Source organism: Stegodyphus dumicola, chromosome 1 (genome assembly GCF_044657685.1).
Source record: "Stegodyphus dumicola isolate Sdum_Otavi_A_Nest chromosome 1, ASM4465768v1".
Taxonomy (NCBI): domain Eukaryota; kingdom Metazoa; phylum Arthropoda; class Arachnida; order Araneae; family Eresidae; genus Stegodyphus; species Stegodyphus dumicola.
In genome coordinates, this window is record NC_140768.1 from 153226023 (window position 1) to 153242253 (window position 16231).

General features: G+C 32.7%; 1 protein-coding gene across 1 annotated transcript in view; it reads left to right on the plus strand.

The window, feature by feature from the left end:
- Positions 1-16231, plus strand: part of LOC118201240 (neurexin 1-like) — a 567570-nt gene that overhangs the window by 428310 nt on the left and 123029 nt on the right. The window lies entirely within an intron of this gene.

Below are 16231 nucleotides of genomic sequence, written 5' to 3' on the forward strand. Positions count from 1 at the left end.
AGCGATGCCGAGTTTGTGCAATTCTAGGATTTTTTTTAAGTGAAAATAGATCGATGTGCACATGGGCAAAGCCAGTGTGGTGCGCAATGCCGAGTTTGTGCAATTCTGGGATTTTTTAAGTGAAACTAGATCGATGTGCACATGGGCAAGCCAATGTGGTGCGCAATGCCGAGTTTGTGCAATTCTGGGATATTTTTTTTAAGTGAAAATAGATCGATGTGCACATGGTCAAATTCAGTGTGGTGCGCAATGCCGAGTTTGAGCAATTCTCTGATTTTTCTTTATAGATGGATTTCTTCATAGCTGGATCTCTGATTTCCACACCGAGTTTGTGGAATTCTTTGAAGTTTTTCGAGCGAATACTGATCGTTGTGTAGAAGAGAAAACGAGGTTGTGTGTCATGACGAGCAGTAATGTAACTTTATTTATGTGCAATGTTTAACATATCGTTAGTGTATTTTTAATTTGTATTGTTGTTTTAATTGTGAATTATATTTAAGACGTCATTTTTCATTTAAATTGTATTTTTAATTTTTTGGCTTTGATATGTTTATAACGCTTTCCGACTTACGATATATATCGATAGCCGGACGATCTACTCAACAGTAGCAAAATTGTTAACTTTAACTCTTGAAGTAACGTTTACCTCATATTTTAATACGTAGTGTTTGGTATCGTAATTGCACTTGATAATATGAGTTCTTTGATAATATGTGTGTGCGTGCGTATGTGAAGCATTGCTTAGTGTTCCAAGTTTGTAGTATTTATTTTATTATATTATTTTCTTTCATTCTGAGAAATTAGATTTTTTTATTTATTAATGCGTAGAATTCTAACATGCCTACACAGAATATGGCGTGATTTAGGAATTTTAGAAACTGATATGAAAGCTGTGTAATGATGTTCATATGCAATAAAAAATATTCTTCTTTTTTTATTCATGTAAAGTTTAAAATTTTTAGAAATAATGAAAATTGTCTAATTATTGGTATGTAAGGAATTATGTCGTTACGTAGCAAGAAGGTAATTTGTAAAAATGATAAAATTGAAATGTTCCACAATATAAATTTAAATTTAAAAAAAAATATTTTGTTTGTATAAATAAAAATATTAATAAAAAAAATAATAATTCAATAAAAATCTTTGAAAATATTGAAGCTCTACAAGTATTAGAGACTGCAACGTTGTTTATCGTTTTAATAATTGGTACAATTCACTCACTGTATCATGGTAATTTTAAATATAAACAATTTATTATATTTATTATCAGTAACGCCTAAGCTTAAATGTTATAAATGTAAATTAAAAGTAAAGAATTTGATATTAATTTACAATAATAAACTATTTATTATTGTTATTTTTAAGAGAAAATAGAAAGTACACGTAGTATAAATGCGAGACTACATTGTGACGTCATAAGCTTAGTTCCACCCATTTATGGACGTCACACAGCTCCTCCTACTGAACTTTGTTGATGCAGCCTATTCTGCGCTTTTACCCTAAATGTATACGTAAAACCCGTAATGAACGTAACAGTGAATCCGTACTGAGCCAGGGAAGAAAACATTGCTGCTTTGGAAAGTACTTAAATTGCTGTTGCCATAAACAGACTTTGCTCGTAATATTTCCACTGGCTAAGCTTTATTCATGAATATGTGTGATTACTAGCAAACGATTATTGTCTCCCGTCTAACCGAAAATAATTTGGGGCTACGTATTTTGCAAATTGCAGCTATTATATTTAGTTCTCGATCTTTAATTATTAAATAATATGTTTTATGAGATTTTCTTTAGCGGCCTTACTAATTCTTTACTTCAGAAATATTAAATATGATATTATGAGAATTAATGTAAAGAGCATCTTTGTTATTTAATTACGAAGAAGCCATATGTATGTGTGTATGTATGTATGCTGTGCATGTGTGTCTATGTAATGTATATATGTATGTATGTTGTGTATGTGTGTCTATGTAATGCATGTATGTATGTATGCTGTGTATGTGTGTCTATATAATGTATGTATGTATGTATGCTGTGTATGTGTGTCTATATAATGTATGTATGTATGTATGCTGTGTATGTGTGTCTATATAATGTATGTATGCATGTGGGCTGTGTATGCGTGTCTATGTAATGTATGTATGCTATGTATGTGTGTCTATGTAATGTATGTATGCTGTGTATGCGTGTCTATGTAATGTATGTATACCTATGTAATGTAATATATGTATGTATGTCTATGTAATGTAATATATGTATGTCTATGTAATGTAATGTATGTATGTATGTCTATGTAATGTAATGTATATATGTATGTTTATGTAATGTAATGTAATGTAATATATGTATATATGTATGTCTATGTAATGTATGTATGTATGCTGTGTATGTATGTCTATGTAATGTATGTATGTATGCTGTGTATGTGTGTCTATGTAATGTTTTGTATGTATGTCTATGTAATGTAATATATGTATGTATGTATGCCTATGTAATCTATGTATATATGCTGTGTATGTGTGTTTATGTATATGTATATATTTATGTATGTTGTGTATGTATGCTTTGTATGTGTGTCTATGTATATATTTATGTATGTTGTGTATGTATGCTTTGTATGTGTGTCTATGTATGTATATCTTTATGTATGCTGTGTATGTGTGTCTATGTATGTATATCTTTATGTATGCTGTGTATGTGTGTCTATGTATGTATATCTTTATGTATGCTGTGTATGTATGTATGCATGTATATGTAGCATATTTTTTCCTCGCAATGTGGGAAAACAATGGCAGCTAGAATCACTCAATAGCATAAATAGTCCCTCATCGGGACATGCTCCCCGCGAAGCCTGAATTATATTATAATATGAATAATATAAATTTTCTTAGCCCGAATGGGTTATTAGTCCCGAAACGGGATTTTGCGTTGAATCATTATAAATGACAATATCACGTTTCAAATTTTTCCCATCAAATACTATCGCCCTATATTATGAAGAATCTGTATGTATATATGTATGTTCCTGCTTTGGAAAAAACGACGGTAACTACAGCCGCCTAATTTCAAATAACGCAGTCCTCTACTCTAATATTTACACCTGAAAGCCCGAATTTTGAATTTCAAATTTTATGATTCACATTTTGTAAAATTTTAAAGATTTTTTTTTTACCAAACTCAAAAATTTCAAAGCGAGCAATGGCAACACTGCGGGAAATAAAACATTTTTATCTCCAGCGCGCGAGGCCCACCAGCGGCCGAGCGGTAAAGTCGCTGAACACTGGTAGTTCGGTCCGAGGTTCGAATCCCGCGAACGGGCTGGCTGCATGGGTGTTTTCGTGGTTTTCCCCATGTGTAACGTGTATACGAGCCAGTTTCCCTTAGAAAGTTCTCCACGAAGGCATCTCTCCCCTTAGGCAGATAGCCCTAGTGTGCTTTGCCATAATTAAATACACACACACACACCAGCGTGCGAGACTGTCAATCGCAAATTCTAAAGGTATGCTGTTTTTAAATATTCTGCTGTTGAATTGAATCCTATGTGACGTAAGTGCAAAGAACATAATATTTAAAAAATAAAGTTAGCACATAAAGCGTTAATAATAAAAAGATATAAAAAAAACTTTTGCAAGCCTTCTTTCTTATTAAGAAAACTGAACATTGATATGATCAATTGAGAGGAGACTGATACAAAAATAGAAAAATATATACCAACACTGCATCGGACATTCTAAACATATACGGCTACGCTGCTTTTAAAATTTTTGTGATTTTGCTGTTGAACTGTATTTGGCGTAATTTTACGAAGAAAATTATGCTTAATAATAAAGCTAAAAAGGCAAAAAGAAATGGGTTAGCTGTTTTACAACAGCACACTAGTAGACTGCGAGCTCAGCTAGAAGGTAAAAAATAACACATCTTTTTGGCAGATCGTTGAAATCTGAATGCTTTCAGACTTTTCTTTAGTGATATTGTACCTTCTAAAATTTATTTCAGAGTTTTCCTTTTCGAATTTAAGGATTTTTTTATTAACAAAATAAGAGATTTAAACATAACCCGTTGCACTGCTAGAAATAAAGCATTTTTATCTTCCGGACCAGCCTGTTGGTACTCGGTGAGTTGTAAGGTAGCATATGTAAGGTATTCGCAAACTTAACTATTTAAAAGCAATGTGTTTCCATTGCCAGGAATAAAATACTTTTATATTCCATGAGTTGTGCTGCTATTCGGTAAAGAGTAACATAATTAATTTTGGGTTTGAATCTGTCTGTTACTGATATGCTCACTAAGCAATTCGAAACCAATAAAAGTTTAATTTCCAGCTCACTGATTTAAATGAAAAGGTATTTAATTATGTTTCTTAGCTGGACACGAGCTAACAATTCGATAGGAAATTTTCAGTGTTTATTACGTTTAATCCCTCATCTTGTGCCTACATCTTGTCATAGTAGCATTTAAGCTCCTGCTGATTTGTTTCGCAGTTCTTTAAGGAAGATTCTCCAAACTTCCTCGTATAAGCAGAAAGAAAAAAAAGGAATTTTACTATAGAATAATATATATGATGATTACTACATTGTAACGAATTTTGTATATAATATTAGGAATTTTTTAGAAGTGTGTATAACTTTAAGGAAATTATATGTGAAATTGTAGCATTTTTGTTAAATGTAACTTGATAATTCTGCAGCTATTGCATGCAGATTAACTAACATTTGCATTTAACCGCGCTTCTAAAAACACCTTCTGGCCGGAAGTTGTAAGCTGAAAGCGTAAGTTGTAAGAATCAATAGGAAAATGGCTTAAACTAAACATTAACTGTTAAAAACTTCGGATAAACAACTTTAAAAGCAAAAAATTCACAATTTACCTACATATAAGAATAAAAAAACTGAGCTTACCGAACGTACACGTTTGATGTGGCTAATCGCATCAAAAAAGGGAGGTGAACAACTACATCTTGTAGCAGATTTACATATACAAAAAATGCACAATTTTCCTATAATATTTTATACAAATAATATATTTTGTATATACAAATATACAAAATTACAACGTTCTACGGCTATTCGTTTTTGAGTTACTCGAGATACATATATACGTACGTACAGACGTCACGAAAAATCTATTTGGAATCGCTTTTGAATCCATTTTGCATTCTGTTTTGGAAGAAGGAATTTTTTATTCTGTCCATACGTACAGATGTCAGTCGGAGACATTATTCAAATGTGTTGAAGATCGATCAAATGATTCTTTTCGCTGAAACATGATACCCGAAATTTTTCGCTATTAAATACTTTCTTTACTTCGTACAAGGAATTAAAAATCATTTAGAAGTTGAATAATCTATTATAACAATCTATTATATAATCTATTATAACGCCGTTTAAAACTGGAGAACTTTGAGCCGAACTTCGGAATCCATCTTTCTCAAATGAAGGTGTCAAAAACTGGGCAGCTTATCTCAGATGAATTATCCTCAAACTGCCATTTAAGGGCATTAGATGCTTCATAAACCTAATTTTGACAATTACGGTTGATGAATCGCAGCACTCGACGCAAGTTGGCTAACAAGATATCCACATTAGTCGATTATTGCCTTCAAATTTATTACGTATTAGGATGGACGATGGCCTCTTAGATTCTCTCATAACAGCTCAAAATCTCGTGAATTATATCTGAGAACGTCTTCGGACGCCCTCTTAGAATTGGATGGGATACGGGAATAAAAGATAATACCAATCGATCATAATTTGCTACTTTCTATCTAAATCTTCGTTGAAGCTCTGCATATGCAGTCTTCGAAACTTTCTTGAAACTCTTTATAATGTTGAGTAAGCTAGATAAAAGTTTATTAACCGGAATTTATGGCTCATTTGTTGTTCTGAAGGAAAAATGTGTACAATCAAACACCCCCCCCCGCAATAAGGAACTCGCCTTATAAGGAACGCAGCTGTTGGTCCAATTTTTGATACGCTTATAAGGTATTTCTCCCGCCTTCTTAGCGAGCTTTCGTGGTGTAGTGGTCTGCACGCTAAGCGCCTATTGAGAGGTCCTCGGTTTGATTCCAGGCGAAGGCGTTGCATATTTTTCATCTTTCCTGCTTCCAAAAAATACCTAATGTCTCTACACGCTTAATGTTATTTTATGCGGCTATACCGAACTTCCAGAGATATGAAAAATTGAATATAACGAACGATAGAGATAGCTTCGATTGATACCGTTTTTGTATTTTTGCTTCCTTTTGCAAAATAAAGGAAATATTGTAATCGCGAAAAATTTCGGGTATCATATTTCAACAAAAATATCCATTTCACTCGTTATCGAAACCATTTGAATGATGTTTTTTGCGGGATATCTGTACGTACGAACAGAATAAAAGACTGTTTTTGCTAGAAAGAGATGTAAATTATATTCAAAATGGATTCAGAAAATTTTTTGACATATGTACGTATTTACGTGCGTACGTATGGATGGATCTCAGATGACTCAAGAACGAGCATGCATGTCATAGTTGTAGAATTACCAACAATATAAAAGTCGTGGTAAGTCTAACAAGACAGCCATTTGTTTACATTTTAAATTCATAGAGAATAGTGAATTAAATCAATTGAGCACCAAATTCAGCTTCTTTTAGTCCAGTGGGAGCAAAATTTAATTTTCAATTTAATTTGAACCGAAAATTGGATCTTTTTGCTCGTTAGCCGAATCGCTTGTTTTTGCGTGAAAATTTTAATCGTAAAAATCTTATTAACTGTTTTTAACTGTGTTTGGTATTTTGTGTTTCTCTGTATTTTACAATTTTTTACGATCATCTTTTGAGCGTTTAATGTATTTTTGCCTTGCCGCGGATTGAGAACTGAATTCATTGAATGAGAACCTGTCTTAAAATTAAATTCGAGGAAGTAAGTTTAAATTAAATGGAGTAAAAAATGTGAGTAATTCAATAGGCCGTACAAGGAATGTATGTATGGACATCGTATGTCCACACGTACAAAGAATGTCATGTGGTGTCCACTCCAGATACTTATTTTAAAAGGTATATGCTGAATTAAATTGAATGGCTATATGGATGAAAGGTTTGTTTAGATGTGCTCGAATAGAGGGAAGAAAAATAAGTTAGAGTTATGTCTTCTGGAATTCTGGAATTTTGTATAATTTACACGGTTATTTTATTCATATTAATGGGGGATTTATTAACAAGTCGAAAGAAGTGTTACTGTTTTTCAACACCATTCTCATCCGCTTCTGGACGAAGAAGAAGTGCTCAGCCGGAAAAACACTATTACAGGGGGCAGTATATTTATCATTGAAGTAAATGGCTATCTCTCTAAATTTGCGAGATGGAGCGAAACGGGTGTCCGCCGAAAACGTCGTGGCAAAAACATCGTGGAAGAAAACGTCGCGGAGAAAACAGCGCAAGGCGAAAACGTCGTGGTACAAAACATCGTCGGAGAAAAGAAAGCAAAGAGAAAAAACATCGCAGTTCTAAAACATCATGGTCGAAAATAAAGAGGTTGAAAAACTTCGCAGTTTAAAAACACCGCCGTCCAAAATATAGAAGTAAAAAAATAAAGTACAAATAATCGCATGACGATAACATCGCACTCATGCGTTTTCAGGTATTCAAAGTTGTAAATGCATTTTTGTATAAAGATATTAGAGAGCAAGAAGGAAAAAGGGATTCTTTTTACTTCTATATTTCATATTTTTAAACGAATTAATAAATTTTTGCTAAAAAAATAAGAAGAAAACTTATGCATTTAAACATTGAAATTGAGTATAAAATTAATGTAACTTAAAAAACTTGGTTTTAAATGTATATAGTTAATTAAATGGTCATTAATAAATTAACCTTTCTTTATAAAGTTTAACTCATGCTTTTTAGGGAAAATACTGTTTTAGAAAAAGGAAAATAAATAACTGCATGAGGTTACTTCTATAAAGACTGCTTAGTTAATGATCAAATAATTTATCTTACATTTGTTATACTGATATTATTTTAATGAAAATTATATAGTGTTTTGCTTCCGTTTATTCTTAAAGTGCCGTTAACATTTTCATGTACAGCTTGCAATCAATTTTTTGGATGACGATTTGTTAGTTATGATGGAAGTGAGGTACATAATAAGTCACTATGTGATTCGAAAAACGCACGTGGGCGATGTTTATCGCCATGCGATGATTTGTAGATACTTTGTTTTTTACCGCGAAACTTTGATACTTTGATACATATGTAGTTATACAGGGGTTCTACTGCTTTTGCAGTACTTCCCTGTAAACTTGAAGTAAGTCCACAATGGGCATGGTGATGACAAAATCCTGAGTGAATCCCGTGGAGGGAGCAGTGAAATGGAGGAAAAAAGATGTAAAATCCTCAGTTTGCCCCTTCAGAACTGGCGAGGGAGTGGGAAAATTTACCACGATATTTTTAACCTGCGACGATGTTTTTTACCTGCGAAGTTTTTGAACCGCTTCATTTTCGACCACGATGTTTTATAACTCCGATGTTTTTTCTTTGCGAAGTTTTCTTCCACGATATCTTGTGCAGACGTTTTCGCCTTGTGTTGTTTTCTCCATGACGTTTTCATGCGCGATGTTTTTGCCGCGATGTTTTCAGCTGTAATCTCGTCTAGTTCCTCGCGAGCTGCAGCGTCGAGAGTCTCGAGAGTACGCAGAGTTCCGAGAACGACTGAACCGACACGGGAGCTGTACTCTGGTGCTTTGCCGTGAAGCTGTCTTCACCGTTACAACCGGATAGTCTGAAAGCTGTGCTGCTGATTGTTTCAACGCGTTTGCCGTTTCGACGACTGTAAACGCGTTTTTGGAGCTGTCCTGAGTAATACCGGCTAATAAATTGTGTTTTGATACTTCATCAAGTGCCGTTCTCGTTATTCACTCCAAATTTACGAACCCGCACGTAAGAAAAACGTAACAGCATTAATAAGAGTACATTTACATTTGAAAATAAAACAATGTTTCGAGAGCCAAATGTTTTACAAACAGAAACATATTACTCAGTTTCACTTTCTGACAATAAACTGAGAGTAACACCACGAAGGCATGCTAAGAAGACGGGAGAAATACATCACAAACTGCATTAAGACATCACAAACTACCTGCATGAAGACAAAGTACTACTTGCCTAAAAACATCATAAACTATCTGCATCACCCGGCTTCTTTTTACTATTATGTATTTCGTACTCTCAAAGGTTTTCCTTCAGGACTTTCGCTTGTCAATTAATTCAGTTATTTGAGATCAGTTTCCATTGGCCAAGCATTTTCTTCCTTGGTTATTGATAAAGCCTTTTGAAAGATTTTCATCTTCCCATCAAAGAACCAGCTGTTGAAATAACTCTAATAACCTTGTCGTGCTTCCATTTCATCCTTCTCTTAGTTACAAAACCGCGCGTATTCGTCGGTAGTTCAGTTATCAACTTTAATTCTTGGGCATTTAATAACATATCTTCGTGGTGTGTTTTGAAGTGTATTAGCCAGACTGAAAGGGCGTTAAAGTTTCATATCAAGGACTACGAATCTTATGTCCTGAAAGGCGTAATTTACAAGTCTTCCGTAGATAATCATAACTCATGTGGCAACAATTAATGCTTACAGCAGCTCCGAGTAAAATTCAAAATAGAATTACAAACAGTAACAGCAATTTAACTCTAAAAATAATTCTGTCTTAGTAAAGAACGCTTTCTTATTTTTGTCATTAAGATCGTAATTTAATTTCCATTCGTATTTTTCATTCAAAAGTTTTGATATGATAAGGAAGGCTTAGCGAAAAATTGAAGTCACTGAAGTCTCTTTGAAATTTCTTTAAATACTCTGCTTAGTATACTAGCAATTGCCTCCTCAATTCAGTTTTTTATGCCCTTCATGAAGAATTTTAATCTTCCATGAACCCATCACGCTTATGAGGTAGATAATCGTAGTGAAATTTGCTATAATCGAATAAATATAAGTTAGTCGAAGTTCATCAGACTAATCTATATAATATAGACAAACGAGAGTACATTTTTTACATTAAAATTGTTCTATGCATCTTAATTCTAAAAATTAAAAGGAATATAAATCAGACCCATTATTTATGGAATGAACCAATAGTTTGTATAATTTTTGTGGGGGTTTCACTGTTATTTGTAACAGACACAATACTTAAAAGAAATATAAATAAATCCTATTATTTACGCAATGACCCAATAGTTTTTACCATTTTGTTCCTTTCACCGTCTTTTTAACAGACACATTATTTAATTCGAGTGTTAAAAGAAATTGAACTAATGTTCTACCACATAGTCTCGATGAAAAGTCAAACACCTGATTCTGTTTTGTGCACGACTCAAAACTCTTCGGCATACGATGTCTGATTGGACAACCGGATAGCGACAGCAGAAGCACGATAGAAAACTACGTAAAATTGTCCGAAAATCCACTTTTTTCCTTCAGCAAATGTGAAACCCGCAACTACACCTAAGCTTTCTGCGATTTCATTTAGATTTAAGTCTCAAAATAAAAATTCAGAGCGAATTTCAGACAAAAGGATGAAGATTAATCGTTTGAGAAACACAATTCCGTTCTCCTAATCTCTACCCTCCCCACTTCCACATTTTTTTTCCCACTTCCACACTCCTCCCTCTGCTCTTCCGTCTTATTTTGATTGGGTAGCCGAATTTGAAGCCACCCTTCTCGCCACCACCACCACCACACACATACGTCGTTTGGCATCGTGCCAGAATGTTTCCGAAAGTGTCACGATCCGGAAGTGATGATTTCAGTGGTAAAATGTTTGTGCTCGAGGCAGCGCCATCTATCGTAAGTCAAACAAAACTGCAAAAAAGTCTTGTCTGCCATTTCCTTTTTTTTTTCCCCGCTCCATTTTTGCCTTCTTTTCTGCTGCTCCTTTAATTTAACGTAAAGTCTTTTCCACGAAATGATAATGAGAGGAAACCTAAATTGCATTCTCCAGATAGGAAGTGAAGAGGGGGAAAAAAGGAAACCGAAATATTACGCGATTGGTCGTAGCGTTATCGCCGTATGTTAATTACGTTCGTGACAAAATTATTTGAAGTGTTTCCCCGTTCATTCTCTTAGAATTCTCTAAACTGCAAACGACTGTAGACTGACAGTGATTATTACTACAGCTCGGTTATTTTTCACGGCACGTATGTGTACGTGGACCCTGGATAGTAATTAGAAGCGACCTCGAGTAGATTGACATATAATTGGCATAAAAATTCATAACATCATACATGAAATATGTTTAAGAGAAATGTAAAAAGTAGCGGACATTTTCTAACTCAAAGACCCTTTGAAAACTTCTCATTTCACTCTGCAACAACTGTATAATCAAATTTTTTTATTTTTTACATACGAGCTCCCACCAGTTGGGAGGCGAATGCTTTTACTATATGCTTTTACTATTTCTACAACGACGTGTGTAAGTGGCATCTTAAGTGAAAGCCAAGTCTGGGAGCCCCTTCTCCATAGTGTAATGTCTGTTTGTGTGTGACGATTGTTTCGTCGATAACTTTTGCACGGAACCTTCAAAAATTTCTGTGTTTTGTATTTAAGTTTGCTATATTTATGTAAAGAATTGATTAGATTTGGAGTAAAATTGGATAATAGAAGCACATTAACAGTCTTTAACCCTTTGAAGGGCACCGGTATATAATATATATCGGATGTTTGTCAATTTTTTAACCTTTTTAAAAATGCTAATTTTTCTACACCAAAAGCTGTAACCATAAGGTTCTACTGTTTTATTTTGATTCAAAATGGCAGCACTACCCTATGAATGCTCAGTATTTTGCAATTATGAAATTAATATACCTCTTTCAAAGGTATCATGTTTGAATATTCATAAATTCCATTGGAGGGTAGGAAAAAATCACAATCTTCAAATATATGACGCACACGTGCTGAACCTTTTATGTTTACTGCCTTTCAATCAAAACTGATAATTAAAAGAAGATTATGTATGAATTTTTAATACCGGTGTATAATATATAACGGCGCCCCTACTGAGGGTACCTCGCCAATAGATGGCAGCACCAGAAGCACTGTGAAGCACTGTGAGATTACAGAATTTCTTTACATTATAATAGTTTATGAAGTAATAATTTATTTAGGAATTATTTGCAAGTTGTTTAGGTTTCAGTATTATTTTCATGAGGATATGGGAAGCTGTCCTAGGACTGAATACAAGTACATTAGTTTCTGTTTATTCCTTGTTTACACCACTTGAGTTTCTCATTCGTCTCTGTTTAGCTCAAGGAGGTTAGAATAGAAGGAGGGAGGGTTCACAGTTTCCTTCACTATCGGGGAATGAAACTCCACCGAACAAGCGATGTCCATGTTTAAGTTACAAACATGGACGGCAGTGAAACGCACGTGTTTCTAAGCTGTTCCGTGCATATATTTTCCAGTAAAAATATGTTAAATTTATAAAAAAATTGTTTTAAAGTTATAAAGAGGATATCCGTAATTTACTACGTACAGAAAATCATTAAGAAATAGTTTGGAATCTAAATGCATGTGCATAACGTTAAATCCTTCAAAAATGATATTTCTGCATGTTTCAAGAATTTGTTTAGATTTTATTAGCAACCTATTGGGTGTACTTTCCAATTTTGGTTTTAAGAAGTGATATTGCTGATTTATTCACAATATTATCATAATTTATTAAAGAATCATTTCATATACAAAATTTAAAGTGATGGGAATGAAAGTTATTTTAGTATGCTTAAATACCTCAGGTTTAAGTTGTAATACACTAAAACAGGAATTCAAATATTATTTTATTGGCTATAGCATTTATTATAATAGCTAATTTCAGGAGACTGGTACTTGATGCAAATAATATTTCATTTTTTAAAGCATTTATTGGCATACTTTAAAAATTTAAATAATTCTTAATTTCAATTAAAAACACATTATAACTTTTATCCATTTATCAATTTTTAGAAAAATTATTTTTTGGGGGGATAGTCTGTTTTTGTAGAAATCTGAGAAAAGTATTAATTTTGATTAAGGTACAGTAAATGAAATAATTTCATGGAATCAGAAAATCTAAAATGCGGAACAAATAAAGATAAAAATAAACAGCAAATATATTTGCATTATACATGTCAAAAAAAGCTACAGCTCATTAAAAGGATGGTGGATTTACATGGTTTCTCAGCTCAGTGCATCTCCAAGTTAAAAAAAGTTAAAAATTTATTGAAATTCTATTCTGACTTATTTCTAATGCTTTTCTGATCAGAAACTTTTTACGCATAATGGAAAAATATTTTTGTATGATATTGAATAAAAAATGCAACAGTGGAAAAAACATCATCATATTTCATATTTATGAATCTCAAAGAAATTGCCTTGAATTAAGCTGAATTACAGAAATATACCTATATAAATTTTTGGGTACATCTTTTCACATGTTCAATTGTGTAAATATTTTACTTACTTTTATCGCTATACTAGCCAGAAATTTGTAAGTTTATGCAAAAAAAAAAAAAAAAAAAAAAAAAAAAAATTAAAAATAAATAAAAAATAAAAAAAAATAAATCAACAGAACAGTTTATCTTGGTCAAATGCACAAATTATATTCCGAACAGTCCACAAAACTTAAAAATAAATACATATTAATACATAAAAAAGCATTGCTTTGTTTAACACCTTTACAATTCATAAAAATAGCAACACTTGATTTCTTACTTTTCATGAATATTATGAAATAAATTACCTGAAACGTTCAAATTATACAGTTTAAATCCTAGTATATATCATTGTACGTTAATTGAACCAAGATGCCAGCTATAATCAGAAACATTAAAATGTATTTAACATATTTTGATTATTATTAAGTCCTTTTTTTCACGTCTGGAAAGAAAACAACATGACATTGTCATATTTTTTAACATAAATCATAATGATTCAGACTTACATAACTGTACTCATCTCTATAGATGCACATCAAAAGTTCGCAAAAATAGATGAAAAAACAAAAATTAACAATTGGCAGGTACCTGAGAAAAAAATGTCGTAGAGGGGCACCGGTATAAAATATATACGGTCCCTCAAAATTCAGGATTTGACTCTAGACTCTTTTTTAAGTCTTAGTTTTGTGTCCTAAGAATGTATAAGTTACAATTCATTCAAAATTTTAGCACAATTTAAATTATTTTATGTACCACCCCTCAAAATGGAAAATCGGAAGTGGTACTTCATTTGAAGCCCATAACAGTTTTTATAAAATACATATATATACTATATATATTAAAATACAACCCCAAACTTTTTAATTTTCGAATTTAAGACTTATATAAACAGAAACAATATATTAAATTTTCGCTGAAAGTGAAAATTTAAATTTTCGGTTTTTCCCTGTATCCACGATTCTTTTAGTTTGACTTTTGCGGATAGTATTACGAGAATTTTATTGTTTTTAATTTAAATGAAAATGGAGAATGGAGGTCACGTAATGCATTTTGGTATGATTAATTTGGTATTAAAAAAAACCGGCATGCTCCGATAAACCTTAGTTATAATGTTAACCTTAATTATAACTTTAGTTATAAACCTGTCAGTTTTTTAATGTTATAATGCAATTAAATTATTCAAAATTAAAATAATAATAAAAAAACTGAAAGTTTTCAGATTTTAAATTACGTCCAAAGAATCGTTTTTTTAACGTTTTGTGTGTTACCTTTATTTATTAAATATCATCTTCTTCGCACTTAAACCATAAAATTCAATTCAACAGCAGTATCACAAAATATTTAAAATAGCATGTCTTTAGAATTTCCGATACACAGTTTTGCAGATAAAAGTGTTTTTCTTTTCCGTACACTGTCGCCATTACTCGCTTTGAAATCGTCGAGTTTCTTAATAAAAAAACTCATGAATTTCCTATCAAAATATGAAATAAATAATAAAACAAATTCAAAATTTTGGGCTTCCAGATGCCCATATTTGAGTGGATGACTACGTTATTCAAAATTGGATGTCTCTATGTGCCGTTGTTTTATCACAATGCGAGAAACATACATGCATTAATGCAGATTCTTCATTGTTTAATTTCTTTAAATATAATGCAGGCTCTAATATTTGATGGCAGCAATCTGTTAGGTGATTCGCCGTTTATGGGGAACCGACGTAAAATTCCAAAACGGAACAATCCTTTGAAAACGAAAAAAAAAACAAAAAACTATTTCAAGTAAAACCAAATTTGTTATATCATTTTGAAATATATAGTTTATGGCATTGTGTTTTGAGTAAGACGTCATTTAAGTGTCTTTTCACTGAGTGAACACAAGAGAATTCCATGTACTCAGCTTTCCATTGACTGTATGCAATACCTTCAGCTTAGTGTGACGAACGCAGCATTCGATGTTTATTCTTATAGTTTCAAGGGTCACAGTTTGTTCGCATAGACCACTGATTTCCTATAATCTCACAAAATAATTTAAAGGAGCTAAATCTCACCGAGCCGCGTAACAGTGTGGGTATACACATACTTTTGGAGCGGTCGATTTGAGCCAAACGGGAGGTGCACAATTACATGGTATAGCGGTCCTACATATAGAATTTCAACGTTCTAGGGCTACTCGTTTTAGAGTTATTGAAAGATACATACATATGCATGTACAGATGTCACGAAACAAAATCTCCTTTGATTCCATTTTAAATGTATTTTTCCATTCGTTTTGGAGCAGAGTCCCTTATTTCATACGTACATACGGATGTCACCCCCCAAAAAATCGTTTAAATGGATTAGATGGTGGTCAAAATGAATATTTTCTTAAAAATATGATACCCGAAACTTTTCACGCTTGCAATACTTCTTTTAGTTCGCACAAGTAAAAGCGATGCGATGCCGCTACTATGCCTTGAATCAAAACATACAGTGATTGTTTGCGCATGCAAGAGCTTCTCATGCAACTCTTATGGATTGTTTTCACACCGAAAACGAACAATTTTGTTTGTGAACACATCCATTCAAACAAAAATAACTAAATTCCACAAATTTCAAAATATTATCGAGCAAAGTTCGAACATTTAATAAATCTGCATTGCATTATTTTTATTTTTCTGTAAATACTACATTTAGGAAGATTATCTTTGTCCAAACGTTTAAGGTTCTTGAAGCGTGCATTTAGTTGTAAGGACCTGCCGTAGCATACTAAACAGGGAAAAAAAGAAAGAGAGAGAAGAAGAAAAAAAGAAAAGAA